General features: G+C 49.2%; 1 protein-coding gene across 1 annotated transcript in view; it reads right to left on the bottom strand.

Moving 5' to 3' along the window:
• LOC144597077 (sodium/potassium/calcium exchanger 3-like) overlaps window positions 1-19,889 on the bottom strand; it is a 225,775-nt gene that overhangs the window by 76,911 nt on the left and 128,975 nt on the right.

Below are 19,889 nucleotides of genomic sequence, written 5' to 3'. Positions count from 1 at the left end.
ACGTTTCTCCTACAAGATGTTGTCAAGCTGGAAATGCAATTGATTCATGAACATACCCCACATAATGGGAACCTGAAGTCTTTCTCCACCTCAACATAATGAACTCTTACGGAAACCCGGTCTTTCAGAGGTACTTTCAGCTACTTGTTTCGACATTGCAACCTAGGTCAACATTGATGGCACGGTTCCCCATCAATCACGCTTCCTGTGAGTGATCGAGATTGGTCTTAGTTTAGTTTAGTTTAGTTTTGTTATTGTCACGTGTACCGAGGTACAGTGAAAAGCTTCTGTTTGCGTACAATCCAGTCAAAGAAAAGACCGCACGCAAATACTATCAAGCAGTAAACGGATAAAGGGAAAAACATTTAGTGCAAGATTAATATGTTTGGTTTTTTAAATCTAATTTAACAAGAGCAGCAATGGAGGCCACACTGACCCCTGCAACACCGTCCCAGTGCCAGGACAACAGGCCACAATGGCCAAGGTAAGACTACACTTTTAACTAAGGCGTCTGAAGAAGGGTCTCGACCCGAAACGTCACCCATTCCTTCTCTCCAGGGATGCTGCCTGTCCCGCTGAGTTAATCCAGCATTTTGTGTCTATTTTCAGTTTAAACCAACATCTGCAGTTCCTTCCCACACACTTTTATCTACTTTGGATGTGGATCACACAAAATCTACTTACAATTTGCATTTGTTGATCAATCTCCGGTCAGTGGCTGTGGGAAGCTGCAGCTTTTGTTGGCTTGCCACTGTGTTTTTGGTCGTGGGTACAGTTTTGCCCGTGTTGGCATGCAGCGTAGGCTTACTAGGTTAATTCCCGGAATGGCGGGACTGTCATATGTTGAAAGACTGGAGCGACTAGGCTTGTATACACTGGAATTTAGAAGGACGAGAGGGGATCTTATCGAAACATATAAGATTATTAAGGGGTTGAACACGTTAGAGGCAGGAAACATGTTCCCAATGTTGGGGGAGTCCAGAACAAGGGGCCACAGTTTAAGAATAAGAGGTAGGCCATTTAGAACAGAGATGAGGAAAAACTTTTTTAGTCAGAGAGTTGTGAATCTGTAGAATTCTCTGCCTCAGAGGGCAGTGGAGGCCAATTCTCTGAATACATTCAAGAGAGAGCTGGATAGAGCTCTTAAGGATAGCGGAGTCAGGGGGTATGGGGAGAAGGCAGGACAGGTACGTGGTTAGGAAAGTTCTAGAGGGATATGGGCCAAACATGGGCAGGTGGGACTAGTGTCTAACAGAAACATAGTAAATAGGTGCAGGAGGAGGCCATTTGGCCCTTCGAGCCAGCACCGCCATTCATTGTGATCATGGCTGATCATCCACAATCAGTAACCTGGGCCTGCCTTCTCCCCATATCCCTTGATTCCATTAGCCCCTAGAGCTCTATCCAACTCTCTTCTAAATCCATCCAGTGAATTGGCCTCCACTGCCTTCTGTGGCAGAGAATTCCACAAATTCACAACTCTCTGGGTGAAAAAGTTTTTTCTCACCTCAGTTTTAAATGGCCTCTCCTTTATTCTTAGACTGTGGCCCCTGGTTCTGGACTCCCCCAACAATGGGAACATTTTTCCTGTATCTAGCTTGTCCAATCCCTTTATAATTTTATACGTTTCTCCGAGATTCCCTCTCATCCTTCTAAACTCCAGTGAATACAAGTCCAGTCTTTCCAATCTTTCCTCATATGACAGTCCCGCCATCCTGGGGATTAACCTCGTGAACCTATGCTGCACTGCCTCAATAGCAAGGACGTCCTTCTTCAAATTAGGAGGACTAGTGGAACTAGTAGGCGCATCTTGGCCGGCACAGGCAAGTTGTCCCGAAGGGCCTGTTTCCACGCTGAATGGCTCTATGACTAAAAAGGGCTGATAATTCCTGTGTCCCACACTTGCATCCAAAAGAAAAGTTACTTTTAATTAGCTCTTCCCGAAAGAATGGGTGTAAATCTGTGGAATTCTCCGCCTCAGAAGGCAGTGGAGGCCAATTCTCTGAATGCATTCAAGAGAGACCTAGATAGAGCTCTTAAGGATAGCGGTGTCAGGGGGTATGGGGAGAAGGCAGGAACGGGGTACTGATTGAGAATGATCAGCCATGATCACATTAAATGGCGGTGCTGGCTCGAAGGGCCGAATGGCCTCCTCCTGCACCTATTGTCTATTGTTGTTGGGGGGGGGGGATTCTTTGTTTGGTTTGTCAAGTAGACTTACGTCGGTGTGGATACAAGGAACTGCAGGTGCTGGTTTACCGACAACAACAACAAAAAACCGCAAGGTGCTGGAGTAACTCGCGGGTCAGGCATCATCTCTGGAGAGCGTGGATAGGTGACGTGTGTATTAAGGACCTGGCAGATGCTGGTTTACACCGAAGATAGACACTAAAATGCTGGAGTAACTCAGCGGGGCAGGCAGCATCTCTGGAGAGATGGAATGGGTGACGTTTCAGGTCGAGACCCTTCTTCAGACTGTCTGAAGAAGGGTCTAGACCCGAAACGTCACCCATTCCTTCAATCCAGAGATGCTGCCTGTCCCGCTGAGACTGTCTGGAAATATATATATATATAATATATACAAACAAACACACACACAGGCATAAAAACAAACAAGCAATAATAATGCAAAAAGACAAAACCAATGCCCCAAAGTCTATGTAGTTCAGAGCTTATTTGAAGGTTGCAGTGTTTAATAGCCTGATGGCTGTAGGGAGGAAGCTGTTCCTAACTTGGACGTCACAGTTTTCTGGCTCCTGTACCTTCTTCCCGATGGCAGGGGTATATTGTCAGTCTGAAGAAGGGTCTTGACCCGAAACGTCACCCATTCCTTCTCTCCTGAGATGCTACCTGACCCACTCCAGTAACTCCAGTATTTTGTGAATAAATACCTTCGATTTGTACCAGCATCTGCAGTTATTTTCTTATACTACCTGTTGTCAGGGGTGGCGTGGGTCTCTGATAATGCTGGCTGCCTTCTGGAGGCAAGTGACTCCGGTAAATCCCTTCGACGGTGGGGAGGTCAGAACCCCAGATGGACTGGGCAGTGTTCACGACTTCTTGCTGCCTTCTTCGGACTCTCAGAAAAACTTTGCACAGATTCCTTTTAAAAGTCTTAATTCAATAATGAAGTTGTTTTCTCTCGGAACCCATTACCAAAGATTGTGCGGTTTCTTCGGGAGGGTCAATAGATGCCATCTCTTTGAAGTGGATTTGTTTGTAGGTTACCGCTTAATCTCTGCACTGAATTGCCTGAGACAGTGGAACATTCCCCTTCCTGCTCACTGCAAGTGTTTTGAAAGCACTTTTCCCTTGACCGACTCAGTATTTTTCTAAGGCATCACAAAATGCTGGAGTAACTCAGCGGGTCAGGCAGCATCTCAGGAGAGAAGGAAATGGGTAACATTTCGGGTCGAGACCCTTCTTCAGACTGAACCGATGCTGCCTGAGATGCTGCCTGACCCGCTGAGTTACTCCAGCATTTTATCATATCATATCATATATATACAGCCGGAAACAGGCCTTTTCGGCCCACCAAGTCCGTGCCGCCCAGCGATCCCCGTACATTAACACTATCCTACACCCACTAGGGACAATTTTTACATTTACCCAGCCAATTAACCTACATACCTGTACGTCTTTGGAGTGTGGGAGGAAACCGAAGATCTCGGAGAAAACCCACGCAGGTCACGGGGAGAACGTACAAACTCCTTACAGTGCAGCACCCGTAGTCAGGATCGAACCTGAGTCTCCGGCGCTGCATTCGCTGTAAAGCAGCAACTCTACCGCTGCGCTATCGTGCCGCCCTAATTTTGTGATACCTTCGATTTGTACCAGCATCTGCAGTTATTTTCCTACAGTATTTATTTAAAATCTGAGTTTGTTTTGATTGCAACTCGATTAAATTTAGAAAAAAAAGGGCATTTATTTTTATTTTTTCTGTGGCATCTATTTTCCATGTTAACAACTTGTTCTCAGACCCTCAGGACATCTTTTAATAATTTTCCAAAAGATGGAGCAGGATTTAAAAAATTTTTTTTTTGAACATTCAAACACAACATTGGAAAGTGCGCAGGGTGCGTAAATGGAGAGCAGGCATTTCCTGAAAAATAAAACGCTGGGAAAATGTACTTTGAAATTGAAAGATTTATATATTGGGGAGGGAAATGGATTGCTGAGGGCAGCTTTGATCGTGTTAATTAAATTGGGTGAAAGCACGCTCGGATCTGTGAGAAACAGCTTGCTCTCCAGAGATAGGCTGACTGCTTCCATGTTGGTATACAATCACTCTCATCTTGAAGAGCTTTGTTGCTGCCAGAAGTGTAGCTTCGAGACATTGTCTCAATGAATTCTCCCAAATGCCTCGAGGGGAAGTAAAAATATATATTTTTTCCCCCTGTTCTTTCTATTAATACTTTTTTTTAAATTCTAATCTATTCGTTCACAGGATGTGGCCAGCATGTATTCCCATCCCTGACTGAGGAGGGAGATTTAAGATGGAGGCCTCGAGGCAGAATTAGGCCAGACGAGATAACGGTGACAGATTTATTTCCCAGACGGGTATTAGTCATCACCAGCTCAGAGGTTTCATGCATCCTGTCGCCGAGATGATCTTTTCCTTCAAAACTGATTTACAGATCGAGGGCGGTACGGTGGCGCAGGGGTAGAGTTTCTGCCCTACAGCGCCAGAGACCCGGGTTCGATCCTGACGACGGGTGCTGTCTGTGCGGAGTTTGTACGTTCTCCCTGCAACCGCTTGCGTTTTTTTTTTTAGAGATACAGCGCGGAAACAGGCCCTTCGGCACACCGAGTCCGCGCCGCCCAGCGATCCCCGCACATTAACACTATCCTACACACACTAGGGACAATTTTTACATTTACCCAGTCAATTAACCTACATACCTGTACGTCTTTGGAGTGTGGGAGGAAGCCGAAGATCTCGGAGAAAACCCACGCAGGTCACGGGGAGAACGTACAAACTCCGTACAGACGGCGCTGGTAGTCAGGATCGAACCTGAGTCTCCGGCGCTGCATTCGCTGTAAGGCAGCAACTCTACCGCTGTGCCACCGTGCCGCACGTTTCTCCGGGTGCTCCGGTTTCCTCCCACATTCCAACGGCGTGCAGGTTTGGGGGTAAATTGGCTTCTGTTACTTGCTCCCAGTGTGTAGGATGCGAATAGTGGGTTAAGATGGAACTAGTGTACAGGGTGATCGATGGCTGGCGTGAACTCAGTGGGCCGAAGGGCCCGTTTTCACATAGTGTCTCTAAACTAAACTAAACTCAAACTCAAACCCTATTGAAGAGAGTTGTGGATGTAGCCCAGTCTATCCACACAGACCAAACACCCACCATTACACTTCACACTGCCGCAGGAAAAGCAGCCAACATAATCAAAGACTCTTGCTACACCTTTCATTCCTGGTTCAGGAATGATGGTTCAGGAACCATCAGGCAGAAGATACCAAAGCTTGAAAGTGGCACCACAAGACTCAGGAACACGTTAAGATGCCAGCGTGAATACACGTAAGATGCCAGCACACGTGCGCCTAAGGTGCCGGCACGCATGTGCGAAAGAGGGAGGGACGGAGAGAGAGGAAGAGAGAGGGGGAGTGAAGGAGAGAGAGGGAGGGAGAGGGAGATGATGGAGAGGGAGGGAGAGAGAGAGAGGGAGAGAGAGGAAGAGGGAGGGGGAGTGAAGGAGAGAGAGAGGGAGGGAGAGGGAGAGAGGGAGATGATGGAGAGGGAGGGAGAGAGAGAGGGAGAGAGAGGGGGAGTGAAGGAGAGAGAGGGAGGGAGAGGGAGATGATGGAGAGGGAGGGAGAGAGAGAGGGAGAGAGAGGGAGAGAGGGAGATGATGGAGATGGAGGGAGAGAGAGAGAGAGAGAGAGAGAGAGGGAGGGAGAGGGGGATGATGGAGAGGGATGGAGAGGGAGATGATGGAGAGGGAGAGAGAGGGAGAGAGAGGGAGAGAGAGGAAGTGGGAGGGGGAGTGAAGGAGAGAGAGGGAGGGAGAGGGAGATGATGGAGAGGGAGGGAGAGAGGGAGAGAGGGAGAGAGAGGGAGGGAGAGAGAGGGAGGGAGGAAAGGAGAGAGAGATTGGCATTGTAGAGAGACGGTTTGCAATGAAGAGGGAGGGTGGGAGAAAGAGAGAGTGGGAAAACCACTGTGTGTATTGCATTTCTTACAACTTCAAACCATAAGAAAATGACACAATTATATTCTAATTATCATGTTCTGCAAAATGCAAACTTCAATAACAATATTACTGTTTGTTATGTTGCTCAATTGCTGTTTTGCTTTGATTGGCATCTGAGGTCATGAGAAATCCCAAGGAATTAAAATGGGTATCATATAAGAAATTAGTTTGGAAATCCCTGTACCATCTGCATTGATTTACAGCATAAAACGGCTGGTCTATTGGTGCTACTTTGTCAATCTCTGCCTGGAGAGACTAAAGATGGCGGATGGAATTAAAACACTGGCATTAATGGCGGCACGGTGGCGTATCAGTAGAGCTACTGCCTTACAGCGCCACAGACCCGGGTTCAATCCTGACTACGGGTGCTGTCTGTGTGGAGTTTGTACTTTCTCCCCACGACCTGCGTGGGTTTTCTCTGAGATCTTCGGTTTCCTCCCACCCACCAAAGACGTACAGGTTTGTAGGTTAATTGGCTTGGTATAATTGTAAAGTGTCCCTAGTGTGTGTAGGATAGTGTTAATGTGCGGGGATCGCTGATCGCTGATCGCTGGTGGGCTGAATGGGCTGCTATCTCTAAACTAAACTAATCTAATTTATAATGCAGTAAACCCGAGCTAGTTGACTAGCGGGGTCAAATTATCATCATAGAAACAGAGAATGTTGGAAATCCTCAGAAGGCCAGGCTATATGTGGGGATCTTATAGAATCTTACAAAATTCTTAAGGGGTTGGACAGGCTAGATGCAGGAAGATTGTTCCCGATGTTGGGGAAGTCCAGAACAAGGGGTCACAGTTTAAGGATAAGGGAAGTCTTTTAGGACCGAGATGAGAAAGTTTTTTTTTCACACAGAGAGTGGTGAATCTGTGGAATTCTCTGCCACAGAAGGGAGTTGAGGCCAGTTCATTGGCTATATTTAAGAGGGAGTTAGATGTGGCCCTTGTGGCTAAAGGGATCAGGGGGTATGGAGAGAAGGCAGGTACAGGATACTGAGTTGGATGATCAGCCATGATCATATTGAATGGCGGTGCAGGCTCGAAGGGCCGAATGGCCTCCTTCTGCACCTATTGTCTATTGTCTAAGGCCAGGCAGTACCTGTGGATATGTGATCGGCAGATCCTTGTGCCATTTCTCTCTCCACAGATGCTTCCTGACCTGCTGAGAATGTCCAGCGTTTTCAGCTTTCACTTCAGATTTCCAGGATTTGTAGGGGTTTTTTCTGTTTTTTTGGGGGAGGGGGAAATATCTACAACAGTCCGTAAAAGCAGAAAGCACGGTAATGTTCGCTTTCCAGCCACTGCAAAAATATACCACTTCCCAGAGAGGTAATCAATAAAACCTTTGACACCTGGAGCGGTTATGAGGACAGATAACTCATAAACTTTGTGATTTAGGTTTTACAAGAGTGCTGAACCATGCATTCTATATTTTCTACTTGGCAATGAAGATACTTTCTCCTGAAACCACTAATGTTCAACACTCGATTTAGTACATTATGGAGCCAACTATAACCCTGAATGTAAATTTTATTTGATTTACAAATTGATATCAACGCACAATCTTATTGAATTTGCAAACGCTGGCTGTAGCCCGATGACAGAAGCGTTTAATAAAGCCAATGAATTTGTTCTTACTAAAGATAAGAACAGTGGTAGAGTATTCATCTCCTTGAGATTGTCCCGCCACTAATTTAGTTCAACTCCATAGGGTCTGAAACTCTTGCCTAATCACACCGTGTCTGCCACACAACAGTTGTTGTCCATCGTCCAGCTTTCTTGAGAAAAAAACGTTCCCTATTCCTACAAGGACTCTCCACCTCGTCCCAAAAGAGGCGATATCGAAAACAAATATGAATGGTGAAAGGCCTGGATCGAGTGGATGTGGAGAGGACGTGGGAGAGTCTAGGATCAGAGGCCACAGCCTCAGAATAAAAGGATGTTGCTTTAGAAAGGAGATGAGGAGGAGTTTCTTTAGTCAGAGGGTGGTGATGCTGATCGACTCTCGACTACCTGACAGAAAGACCCCAATCAGTGAGGATGGGGGACAAATCATCCTCTACGATAATCCTCAACTCTGCGAGGATGTGCTCTCAGCCCCCTTCTTTACTCCTTGTACACCCACGATGACACCACACCATTGTGGGCCGGATGCCAAATAATGAAGAGACGGAGTTGGAGAACCACGTGCCCTGGTGTTGGTTTCTCAATGTCAGCAAGACAAAGGAGACAGACTATTGATTAGTATGGTTGTCAGGGGTTACGGGGAGAGGTTGAGCAGGCTGGGACTCGGTTCCTTGGAGCACAGGAGGACGAGGGGTGATCTTATACAGGTGTACAAAATCATGAAAGGAATAGATCGGGTGGACGCACAGAGTCTCTTGCCCAGAGTAAGGATATCGGGGACCAGAGGACTTAGGTTTAAGGTGAGGGGGGATAGATTCAAAAGGAACCTGAGGGGTAACTTTTTTTACACAAAAGGGTGGTGGGTGCATGGAACGAGCTGCCAGAGGAGGTAGTTGAGGCAGGGACTAACGCGACGTTTAAGGAACATTTAGACAGGTAGGCGGATAGGACAGATTTAGAGGGATGTGGGCCAAACGCAGGCAGGTGGAATTAATGGACACAAAATGCTAGAGTAACTCTGCGGGACAGGCAGCATCTCTGGAGAGAAGGAATGGGGTCAAGACCCTTCTTCAGACTGTCTCGACCCGAAACGTCAGCCATTCCTTCTCTCCAGAGATGCTGCCTGTCCCGCTGAGTTGCTCCAGCATTTTGTGTCTATCTTTGAATTAAACCAGCATCTGCAGTTCTTTCCTACACAAGTGGAATTAATGATGAGACAAGTTGGTCGGTGTGGGCAAGATGGGCCGACGGACTGTTCCCCCGCTGTATGGCTCCAAGAGTTCCTCTTTAAAGCGGCATGCTTTGGTTTTGGAAGCTAGGTTTCCGAGGAAACGGAATGAATCAGCAGTGGTCTGGCACAACTTCTATCAAGCTGGGCACGCACATTCCTTCGTCGGCCACTGGGGACTACATGTGAGCAACTCAGTGACAACATGGCTTTGAATTAACCCTCCCGACTGTGGGAAAGTCAATGCCATTCTCAGAAGAATGAAACCAGGAACCCCATATCGTATAAAAACCTACCTCGCCATCAAAGACAGCATCGCCGTCACATTGTGTTTATTCTGATCGAAGGAAGGCACAAAATGCTGGAGTAACTCAGCGGGACAGGCAGCATCTCTGGAGAGAAGGAATGGGTGACGTTTCGGGTCGAGACCCTTCTTCAGACTCTTTGTTCTTGTAATTGTTTTAGGTGTACAGCATGGAAACAGGCCCTTCGGCCCATCCGGGTCCACGCCGACCATCGATCACCCCCGCTCATACTAGCTCTACTGTGATCCCATATGTTTACATGTCAGTCTCTTCACTATTAAAATAAATGATTTACAATGGCCGAACACGTGCACCTCTGAAATATTAATCCACAAGCAACAACATCAATCTCCACTTTAATTGTCAAGCAATGCGTAGGCAACAGAACCGTTCTCTCACCAGCCAGCGTGCTGTCCTGAACTCCCATCTACCTCATTGGGGACCTTTGAACAATCTTTAATCGGACTTTTATGGACACTAACTGTTGTGCCCGTTCTTTAGCTGTAATCTGTGTACGGCTTAATTATAATCACAGACAGTCTTTTCTTTGACTGGAAAGCCCACAACAAAATAACTTTTCACTGTAGTATAAGAAAATAACTGCAGATGCTGGTACAAATCGATTTATTCACAAAATGCTGGAGTAACTCAGCAGCTCAGGCAGCATCTCGGGAGAGAAGGAATGGGTGACGTTTCGGGTCGAGACCCTTCTTCTTCTGAAGAAGGGTCTCGACCCGAAACGTCACCCATTCCTTCTCTCCCGAGATGCTGCCTGACCTGCTGAGTTACTCCAGCATTTTGTGAATAAATTAACTTTTCACTGTACCTCTGCACTTGTGACAATAATAACAAACTAGACTATTTGGGGATTTTTTCCGTCTTTTGTGACAGAATTCAGAGTTGCTCCAGCATTTTGTGTCTAACTTTGAATTAAACCAGCATCTGCAGTTCTTTCCTACACAACCATCTGCAGTTCTTTCCTACACACATTCAATCCCCTTGCGGTGGCACGGTGGCGCAGAGGTAGAGTTGCTGCCTCACAACGCCAGAGACCTGGGTTCGAATCTGACTCCGGGTGCTTGTCTGTACGGAGTTTGTACCTTCTCCCCGTGACCTGCGTGGGTTTTCCCCGGGTGCTCCGGTTTCCTCCCACACTCCAAAGGCGTACAGGTTTGTAGGTTAATCGGCTTCGGTAAAATTGTAAATTGCCCCTTGTGCGTGTAGGATAGTGCTGGTGTACGGGGTGGTCGCTGGTCGGCGTGGACTAGGTGGGCCGAAGGGCCTGTTTCCGCGCTGTATCTCTAAACTAAACTGAACTAAACCTCAAGGAGTGCTGGGCTGCAGACGTGCTGATTTTACTTTAGGTTGAGAACTTAATACAATTGGAACAGGGTCAAGGGTTTTCTTGGCAGGACATAGAGTGGAATCGTGCCTTTAGTGGTGAATTGGTGCTTTTTAAAGCACAGCTAAATTATGTGACCCGCGACCTAGTGGTTTTACTGCCCAGGATGGGATCAGAAATAGAACACAGAGTTGTCTGCCTTCCGAGCGACTGCCCTTGACCCTACCCTGACCCCCCTCATGCCTCGGGGGAAGAAGGCTCCAGCAGCCCTCTGCTCCTCAGGATTTCCAGTTGCACACCACATCCGCGGGAGGGCATGACACAGAGCGCTGTAACTGAGAGGGACATGCGAGAGGGGAGCTGGCAGACACCTCTCCAGGCATCTTCACCTTCCTGTCAGCATGTCAATCAGCAGCCCGGCCTTCATTCACATGCACTGAGAGGCTGCGAGGTGTCGGCCGCGGCCCGCACAGCTGCCCTCTAGGCCTCGAATCTGGGAGTTCAATTCCCGCCCCGGAGACCTGAGTGAATGAATCATCGGCACTGGATCCTTACAGTACTAACTAGGCAACTCACTCTCCGTCGAATGTGATGTGGATATGAATTACTTGAGTTAAGCTAGTGTCACCGAAACGTTTCATCACAGAGTTGTCTGTGAGAGTTATGTCCATGTTTGCTGGCAGTGGAACATTGTAGGGAACCAGGCCCTTTGGCCCATCGAGTCCGCGCTGACCTGAGGACACTGCATGGAAATAGGCCCTTCGGCCCATCGAGTCCGCGCTGACCTGAGGACACTGCATGGAAATAGGCCCTTCGGCCCTCAATGCAAGTGCTGACCTTGGGGCACTGCATGGAAACAGGTCCTTCGGCCCTCAATGCCAGTGCTGACCTGGGGGCACTGCATGGAAACAGGCCCTTCAGCCCTCAATGCCAGTGCTGACCTGAGGACACTGCATGGAAACAGGCCCTTCAGCCCAGCAAGTCCAACCTGATCTCAGGATACTGCATGGAAACATCACTGCATGGAAGCAAGCCCTTCGGCCCACTGAGTTCACACTGACCTTGGGACACTGCATGGAGAAAGGCCCTTGGGCCCACCGAGTCCATGCTAGTAATCATCGATCACTCGTTCAGATTAGCTCTATGTTATTCCATTTTCTCAAACACTCCCTGCACACGGGCGGCAAAGTGGCACAGCGGTAGAGTTGCTGCCTTACAGTGCTTACAGTGCCAGAGACCCGGGTTCAATCTTGGCTACGGATGCATATCTGTACGGAGTTAGTCGGTTCTCCCCGTGACCTGCGTGGGCTTTCTCCGAGAACTTCGGTCTCCTCCCACACACCGAAGACGTACAGGTTTGTAGGTTAATTGGCTTGGTATAAGTGTAAAAATGATCCCTAATGTAGGATCGTGTTAACGTGTAGGATCGCAGGACAGTGCGGACTCGTTGGGCCGAAGGGCCTGTGCCCGCGTTGTGTCTCTAAACTAAACTGAACCCGAGGGGCAATTTACAAAGGCCAATTAGCCTACAAACATGTGCTAGGAAACCGGATCACCCGAGGAAAACCCACGCAATCGCAGGGAGAACGGGCAAACTCCACACAGGCAGCACCCCAGGTCACGATCGAACCCGGGTCTCTGGCGCTTTGAGGCAGCGGCTCTACCCGCTGCACCACCTCGCGTTATCGGCGTTTCTGTAGCCGATACAGAAACTTGACTTGACAGAATTCACAAATTACTATCCAAATATTTGAGATGTGGAATAACATTTACTGGCACAGAATTCATGTGAAAAGAAAGTAAATAAATACACAATTTTAAAAAAATGCACACACAGATGGCACATCTTTGTGGTACGGGCCGTTTTTCTAGGAATGCAAGCTAGACTCCACTCCACTCTACTTCCTTAGAAGGCCTAGGAAGTTCGGCGTGTCCCCTACAACTCTCACCAACTTCTGCAGATGCGCCACAGAAATCATTTTAGCGGGATGCATCGCAGCTTGGTTTGGGAACAGCTCCATTCAAGACCGCGAGAAATTGCAGTGAATTGTGGACGCAGCCCAGACCATCGCACAAAAACCAACCTCCCTCCCATTGACTCCCTTTAGGCCTCGCGCTGCCTCGGCAAGGCCAGCAGCACAATCAAGTCACGCCCTCTTCTCCCCTCTCCCATCGGGCAAAAGGTATAGAAGTGTGAAAACGCACACCTCCAGATTCAGGGACAATTTCTTCCCAGCTGTTATCGGGCAACTGAACTATCCTATCTCAACCAGAGAGGGGGTCCTGATTTACTATCTACCTTTTTGGTGACCCTCAGACTATCTTTGATCGGACTTTACTGCCTTTACCTTGCACTAAACGTTATTCCCTTATCATGTAACTGCAGCATATACTGTAAATGGATCGATTGTAATCATGTATTGTCTTTCCACTGACTGGTTAGCACACAACAAAAGCTTTTCACTGTACCTTGACGCACGTGGCAATAAGCTAAAATATACTAAACCCCTTCCCTAACCCGTGATAGGGGGTTTGCCTGAGCATCTAATGCTGAGGTGGACAGATATGTGGATGGCACGGATATGGGGATAGGATGGGAGAGCAGGACTCGAACCACTGGCTCTCATGGAGATCCTGATCTCATGAAACTCATTGTGGGGCCAAATGGCACCTTCTTGCTCCAAGTCCCTGTCGGGGGAAGGGTTAGATTCCACCCCTCACCTACACACGAGGGGCAACTTGGACCGGACGATTAATCTTCTATCTCGTGCGGCTTTAGGATGTGGCAGGAAACCGGAAAATTCGGTGGGACTCCATGGTGTCTCAGGGAGAAGGTGCAAACTCTCTAGACGCATTCTCCCCCCAGTCTGAAGAAGGGCCGCGACCCGAAACGTCGCCCATTCCTTCCATGCAGTGATGCTGCCTTTTCCTGCTGAGTTCATCCATCGTTTTGTGTCTATCTTTGGCGAGTGTTAAACATGGGCCTCTGTCGCTGTGAGGAGCGGCTCCACTGGCCTCTGTCGCTGTGAGGAGCGGCTCCACTGGCCTCTGTCGCTGTGAGGAGTGGCTCCACTGGCCTCTGTCGATGCGGCTCCACTGGCCTCTGTCGCTGTGAGGAGCGGCTCCACTGGCCTCTGTCGCTGCGGCTCCACTGGCCTCTGTCGCTGTGAGGCTGCGGCTCCACTGGCCTCTGTCGCTATGAGGCTGCGGCTCCACTGGCCTCTGTCGCTGTGAGGAGTGGCTCCACTGGCCTCTGTCGCTGTGAGGCAGTGGCTCCACTGGCCTCTGTCGCTGTGAGGCAGTGGCTCCACTGGCCTCTGTGAGGCTCCGGTTCCACTGGCCGCACCACTGTGCTTTCCTCACACTCACACACAGCCAAGGCCATGTAACCTCCTTGACCCTGGGCCTTGGGATGTTCAACGTGCCTGATGGATCTGCCGTCTGTCGGCACCGGGCCTGTCCTCGCTGGAGTTCACAAGAATGAGGGAGGGACCGCATTGAAATGTACAGAATAGTGAAAGGCCTGGATAGAGTGGATGTGGAGAGGATGTTTCCACCAGTGGGAGAGTCTAGGATCAGAGGGCACAGCCTCAGAATTAAAGGACATTCTTTTGGGAAGATGAGAAAAAAAAATCTTTAGTCAGAGGGTGGTGAATTTGTGGAATTCTTTGCCACAGAAGGCTGTGGAGGCCAAGTCACTGGATATTTTTAAGGCAGAGATAAATAGATTTTTGATTAATACAGGTGTCAGAGGTTATGGGAAGAAGGCAGGAGAATGGAGTTAGGAGCGAGAGATAGATTAGCCATGATTGAATGGCGGATTGATTGACTTGACGGGCTGAATGGCCTTATTCTGCTCCTAGAACTTGTGAGCTTCCAAAGTCCCGTGGCCTACTGAGGGAACAATTTACTTCCCCTGTTTTTAGAGGGAGACGTCTCATTTGTAAACTGTGACCCCAACTCCCAGGTTCTTCCTCAAGGGGACACATTCTCTTCACACGCACTTAGCCAAGAAAACTCTGCGTTCTCTCTCCCTCTTCTAAAACTTCCAGCATGTACGAGCGTAACCTGTCCAAACTTTCACCAACGTGCCTATTCCAGGAGTCTGTTAAGCCTTCTCTCTCCACACCCCTGTCCAAAAGTCTCTTCAATACCACCATTGCACCTGCCTTAATGACCACCCCCGGCCCTATTTTGGTTTTGTAGAGTAGCCACTGTGTTTAAATATTTGTAACAACACTGCGCAGCTATATCAATATGAAGATAGACACAAAATGTTGGGAGTAACTCAGCGAGTCAGACAGCATCTCTGGAGAATGAAGTGTGAGGAAGGGTCTCGACCCGAAACATCACCTGTTCCCCCTCCATCGACTCCTTTAAGTCCAGGCTCAAAACCTATTTCTACTCCCTAGCGTTTCAGGCCCTCTGAGGGGGCGCTGTGAACTATTTATGTATGTGCTGTTATGTTTGTGTGCCATTGTGTGACAGTCACGTGTGGCGGCGCCTAACGGCTGCGGCTCGCTGGCAGTCTGTTTGTCCTTTGTCCTTTTTTGTTTGTGTGTTGGTGTTGGGGTGTTTTGTTTTGGTTGTGTATGTGTGGGGGGGGGGGGCGTGTATGTGTGGGGGGGGGGCGTGTATGTGTGGTGGGGGGGGGGTGTATGTGGGGGGGGGGGGGGGAATCTTTCTTTTTTTAGGTCTCTTCCTCGGGGCCTTCCATCGCCCGGTGCGGCTCGGCCATGGGACTGAACAGTGCCCGGTGCAGCTCGGCCGCGGGGCCTTCCATCGCCCGGTGCGGCACAGCCGCGGGGCCTTCTATCGCCCGGTGCGGCTCGGCCGCGGGACTGAACAGTGGCCGGTGCAACTCGGCCGCGGGGCCTTCCATCGCCCGGTGCGGCGCGGCCACGGGACTAAACAGCGCCCGGTGCGGCCGCGGGGCCATCCTTCTCCCGGTGCGGCTCGGCCGCGGGGCCTTCTATCGCCCGGTGCGGCTCGGCCGCGGGACTGAACAGTGGCCGGTGCGGCGCGGCCGCGGGGCCTTCCATCGCCCGGTGCGGCGCGGCCACGGGACTGAACAGCGCCTGGTGCGACCGCGGGGCCTTCCATCGCCCGGTCCGGCTCGGCCGCGGGGCCTTCTATCGCCCGGTGCGGCTCGGCCGCGGGACTGAACAGTGGCCGGTGCGGCGCGGCCGCGGGGCCTTCCATCGCCCGGTGCGGCTCGGCCGCGGGGCCTTCCATCACCCGGTGTGGCGCGGCCACGGGACTGAACAGCGCCCGGTGCGGCCGCAGGGCCTTCTATCGCCCGGTGCGGCTCGGCTGCGGGACTGAACAGCGCCCGGCGCGGCTCGGCCGCGGGACTTTCCATCGCCCGGTGCGGCTCGGCCGCGTGGACGTTCCATCTCCTTGCGGGGGCTGTGCGGGTCGGTCGCCTCGGTAGGGGTCGAGTTGTCTGTACGTGGGAGGGGCATGGGGGAAGAGAGAGGGGAAGTTTTTGGCCTCCATCACAGTGAGGGGGTGTTTGGAGTCACTGTGATGGATGTTTGTGTTGGGGTTGTGTCTTGTGTTTTTGTACTGCTGGCTAAGTAATCTCGTGCTGAACGAATGACAAATAAAGCTATTTTGGATTTTGGATTTTTTGGATTGTACGTTCGTTTTTAGTACCTGAACTGATGTACAGCACTTTGGTCAACGTGGGTTGTTTTTAATATAAAATTCACTATACAAATAAAATTAACTTTTCTCCAGTGATGCAGTCTGACCCGCTGAGTTACTCCAGCTTTTTGTGTCTATCTTCGGTTTAAACCAGCTTCTGCAGTTCCTTCCTACATATAGAAACATAGAAAATAGGTGCAGGAGTAGGACATTCGGCCTTCGAGCCTGCACCGCCATTCAATATGATCATGGCTGATCATCCAAAATCAGTACCCCATTCCTCCATCACATCACAGATTGTTGCCTCCATCACAGTGAGGGGGTGTTTGGAGTCACTGTGATGGACGTTTGTGTTGGGGTCATGTGTCTTGTGGGGTTTTTTTTTGTGTGACTGCTATGTAATTTCGTTCGGTACCTTGGTACCGAATGACAAATAAAGCTCTGTTGACTGTTGACTGCTTTCTCCCCATATCCTTTGATTTCATTGACGCTAAGAACTATATCTAACTCTCTCTTGTATACAAACAGTGAATTGGCCTCCACTGCCTTATGCGGCAGAGAATTCCACAGATTCACAACTCTCTGGGTGAAATTTTTCTTCCTCATCTCAGTCCTAAATGGCCTACCCCTTATTCTTAAACTGTGACCCCTGGTTCTGGACTCCCCCAACATGGGGAACATCTTTCCTGCATCTAGCCTGCCCAATCCCTTATATCGATCTGAAACTGCTTCATTACAATCAGGCAGACTATAGCAAAAAAATTAAGCCACGTGGTCATTCACTGCAGGATTTATTCAAGAGAGTTAGATTTAGCTCTTCGGGCTAACGGAATTAAGGGATAAGGAGAAAGGAAGAAGATGTACTTCCTGCAGCTGCTGAGGAAACACAATCTGCCACAGGCAATGATGGTCCAATTCTATACTGCCATCATAGCGTCCGTCCTCACCTTCTCCATCATGGTCCGGTTTGGCTCAGCCACCAAGCACGACATCCGGAGGCTGCAGCGCATCGCTCGATCAGCCGAGAAGGTTGTTGGCTGCAACCTTCCCCCCTATCGACGAACTGTACACTGCAAGGGCCAGGAAGCGAGCGGGCAAGATCATCTCTGACCCCTCTCATCCTGGCCACGAACTCTTTGAAGCACTTCCGTCTGGAAGGCGACTCCGGACTGTCAAAGCAGCCACAGCCAGACATAAAAACAGCTTTTTTTCCCCACGAGCAGTAGCTCTGCTCAACAACCAAAAGTCTGTAGCCTCCTTTTGCTCTGGTATTTTATTGAATTCTTCACATGTTTAAATGATGGGTTTTTTCTTAATTGTTTACTGTATGTTGTGTTGTTACTTGCGAGGCAAAGCTCCAAGGCAAATTCCTTGTACGTGTGCCAATAATTGGCCAATAAAATTTATTCCGGTACAAATTCCAAACAGACAGCACCCGTTGTCAGGATGGAACCCAGGTCTCTGGTGTTGTAAGGCAGCAACTCTACCGCTGCACCAGCCCCTAGTGGCCCCTTGTTGTATGTAGTACGTTGCAGAAGGTCAGACAGGGAGCACCTGTACCCTGGTTCTGTACCTGGACTCCATGGTGAGTCTAGCAGTAGTTGTGAGCCACACTGAACCAAGGGTTGAACACATTTTGTGTCTGGACGTTGTTTACACCTCTAGGCAGCTGCCCCAGCGTAGCCCCATTCATCTGAGTGGAATAAACCGGCCTTCATTTTAAAAAAAGGAAATATAAGTTTCTATACTTCACTGTTCAAAAATGTTTTTTTGTCTTTAATTAATTGATAGTGGTTTTTGATTTTAAAAAATTATTATTTTATCAAATATATATTTTATTTAGAAACATAGAAAATAGGTGCATTCAATATGATCAATACCGCCATTCAATATGATCATGGCTGATCATCCAACTCAGTATCCCGTACTGTAATTTAATTAATTATTTGATTGATTAAGGGCGGCACGGTGGCGCAGCGGTAGAGTTGCTACCTCACAGTGCCAGAGACCCCGGTTTGATCCTGACCAGGGATGCTTTTTTTTTTAACGGAGTTTGTACTTTTTCAGTCAGAGAGTTGTAAATCTGTGGAATTCTCTGCCTCAGAAGGCGGTGGAGGCCAATTCTCTGGATGCTTTCAAGAGAGAGCTAGATAGAGCTCTTAAAGATAGAGGGTATGGGGAGAAGGCAGGAACGGGGTGCTGATTGTGAATGATCAGACATGATCACATTGAATGGCGGTGCTGGCTCGAAGGGACGAATGGCCTCCTCCTGCACCTATTGTCTATTGTCTATTTTCCCTGTGACCGCATGGGTGCTCCGGTTTCCTCCCATGTTCCAGGATTGGGGGCTAATTGGGTTCTGCAAATTGCTCCTCGTGTGTAGAATGCAAAACAGGGATAACATGGAACTAGTGTACTGGGATGCCTTGTGGTCTTGGATGGAGCTGTTCCCAACCCAAGCTGTGATGCTTCCAAATTAAACGCTTTCTACGGCACTTCTGTAGAAGTTGGAGAGAGCTGTTGGGGACATGCCCATCTTCCTAAACTTTCCTGAACCTTCGAAGGACGTAGTGTGCTTTGGTCAGGGTGTGCTTTCTTGGCCATTGCTTTGATGGGGCTGGTCCGGGACAAGTTGCTAGGTGATATTTACTCCGAGGAACTTAAACCTTTCAACCATCTCGACTTCACGCCGTCAATGCATACCGGGGAAGGACACAAAATGCTGGAGTAACTCAGCGGGACAGGGCAGCATGTCTGGATAGAAGGAATGGGTGACATTTTGGGTCGAGGCCCTTCTTCAGATTGCAATGGTGGAACTCCACATGCTGGAATCTTGCATAGAACACAGTCTGGTCTCGACCTGGAACATCACCCATTCCTTCTCTCCAGAGATCCCGCTGAGTTACTCCAGCATTTTGTGTCTATCTTCGGTGTAAGCCAGCATCTGCAGAATCCTTCCTACACAATGCTTACAAGGTCCAATGTCGCAGTAGGAACCCAGGCCTTGGTGACCGACTGCTGGGGAACAAAATGCTCAAACACTCCCCCAGAGAGGTCGCCCGCATGTAACAGGAATGGGACATTCCAGCTCTGTGCCTTACCCACACCGCGAATATTTACTCTGCCTGCATGACAATCTCAAAAATATTTCATTATGAGCTTAAAAAATCAGCAATCAAATATGCTGCGACGAACACAGATGGGCTTCATAGAAACATAGAAAATAGGTGCAAAAGTTGGCCATTCGGCCCTTCGAACCAGCACCGCCACCTGATACTCCAGCCCTGTGTGTCCTTTTGTGTCAACCAGTTCCGACCTTGGTCCTGCATTCCTTCTAAACATCACTGGACAGAAACGTCACCCGTTCCTTCTCTCCAGAGATGCTGCCTGTCCCGCTGAGTTACTCCAGCATTTTTGTGTCCATCCTTGTTCCTGCAACGACCTACCTTGGTTCCGCTAGATCACGTATCAGAGGCAGGTCCGACGGTTTGGGTCATACCGTTACCTACCCGTGTTCAGGCCAATCTGAAGCTGCCGTCAGCTGGC

This window comes from Rhinoraja longicauda, chromosome 9 (genome assembly GCF_053455715.1).
Source record: "Rhinoraja longicauda isolate Sanriku21f chromosome 9, sRhiLon1.1, whole genome shotgun sequence".
Classification (NCBI taxonomy): Eukaryota; Metazoa; Chordata; class Chondrichthyes; order Rajiformes; family Arhynchobatidae; genus Rhinoraja; species Rhinoraja longicauda.
This window is presented reverse-complemented; position numbering and strand designations above follow the sequence as displayed.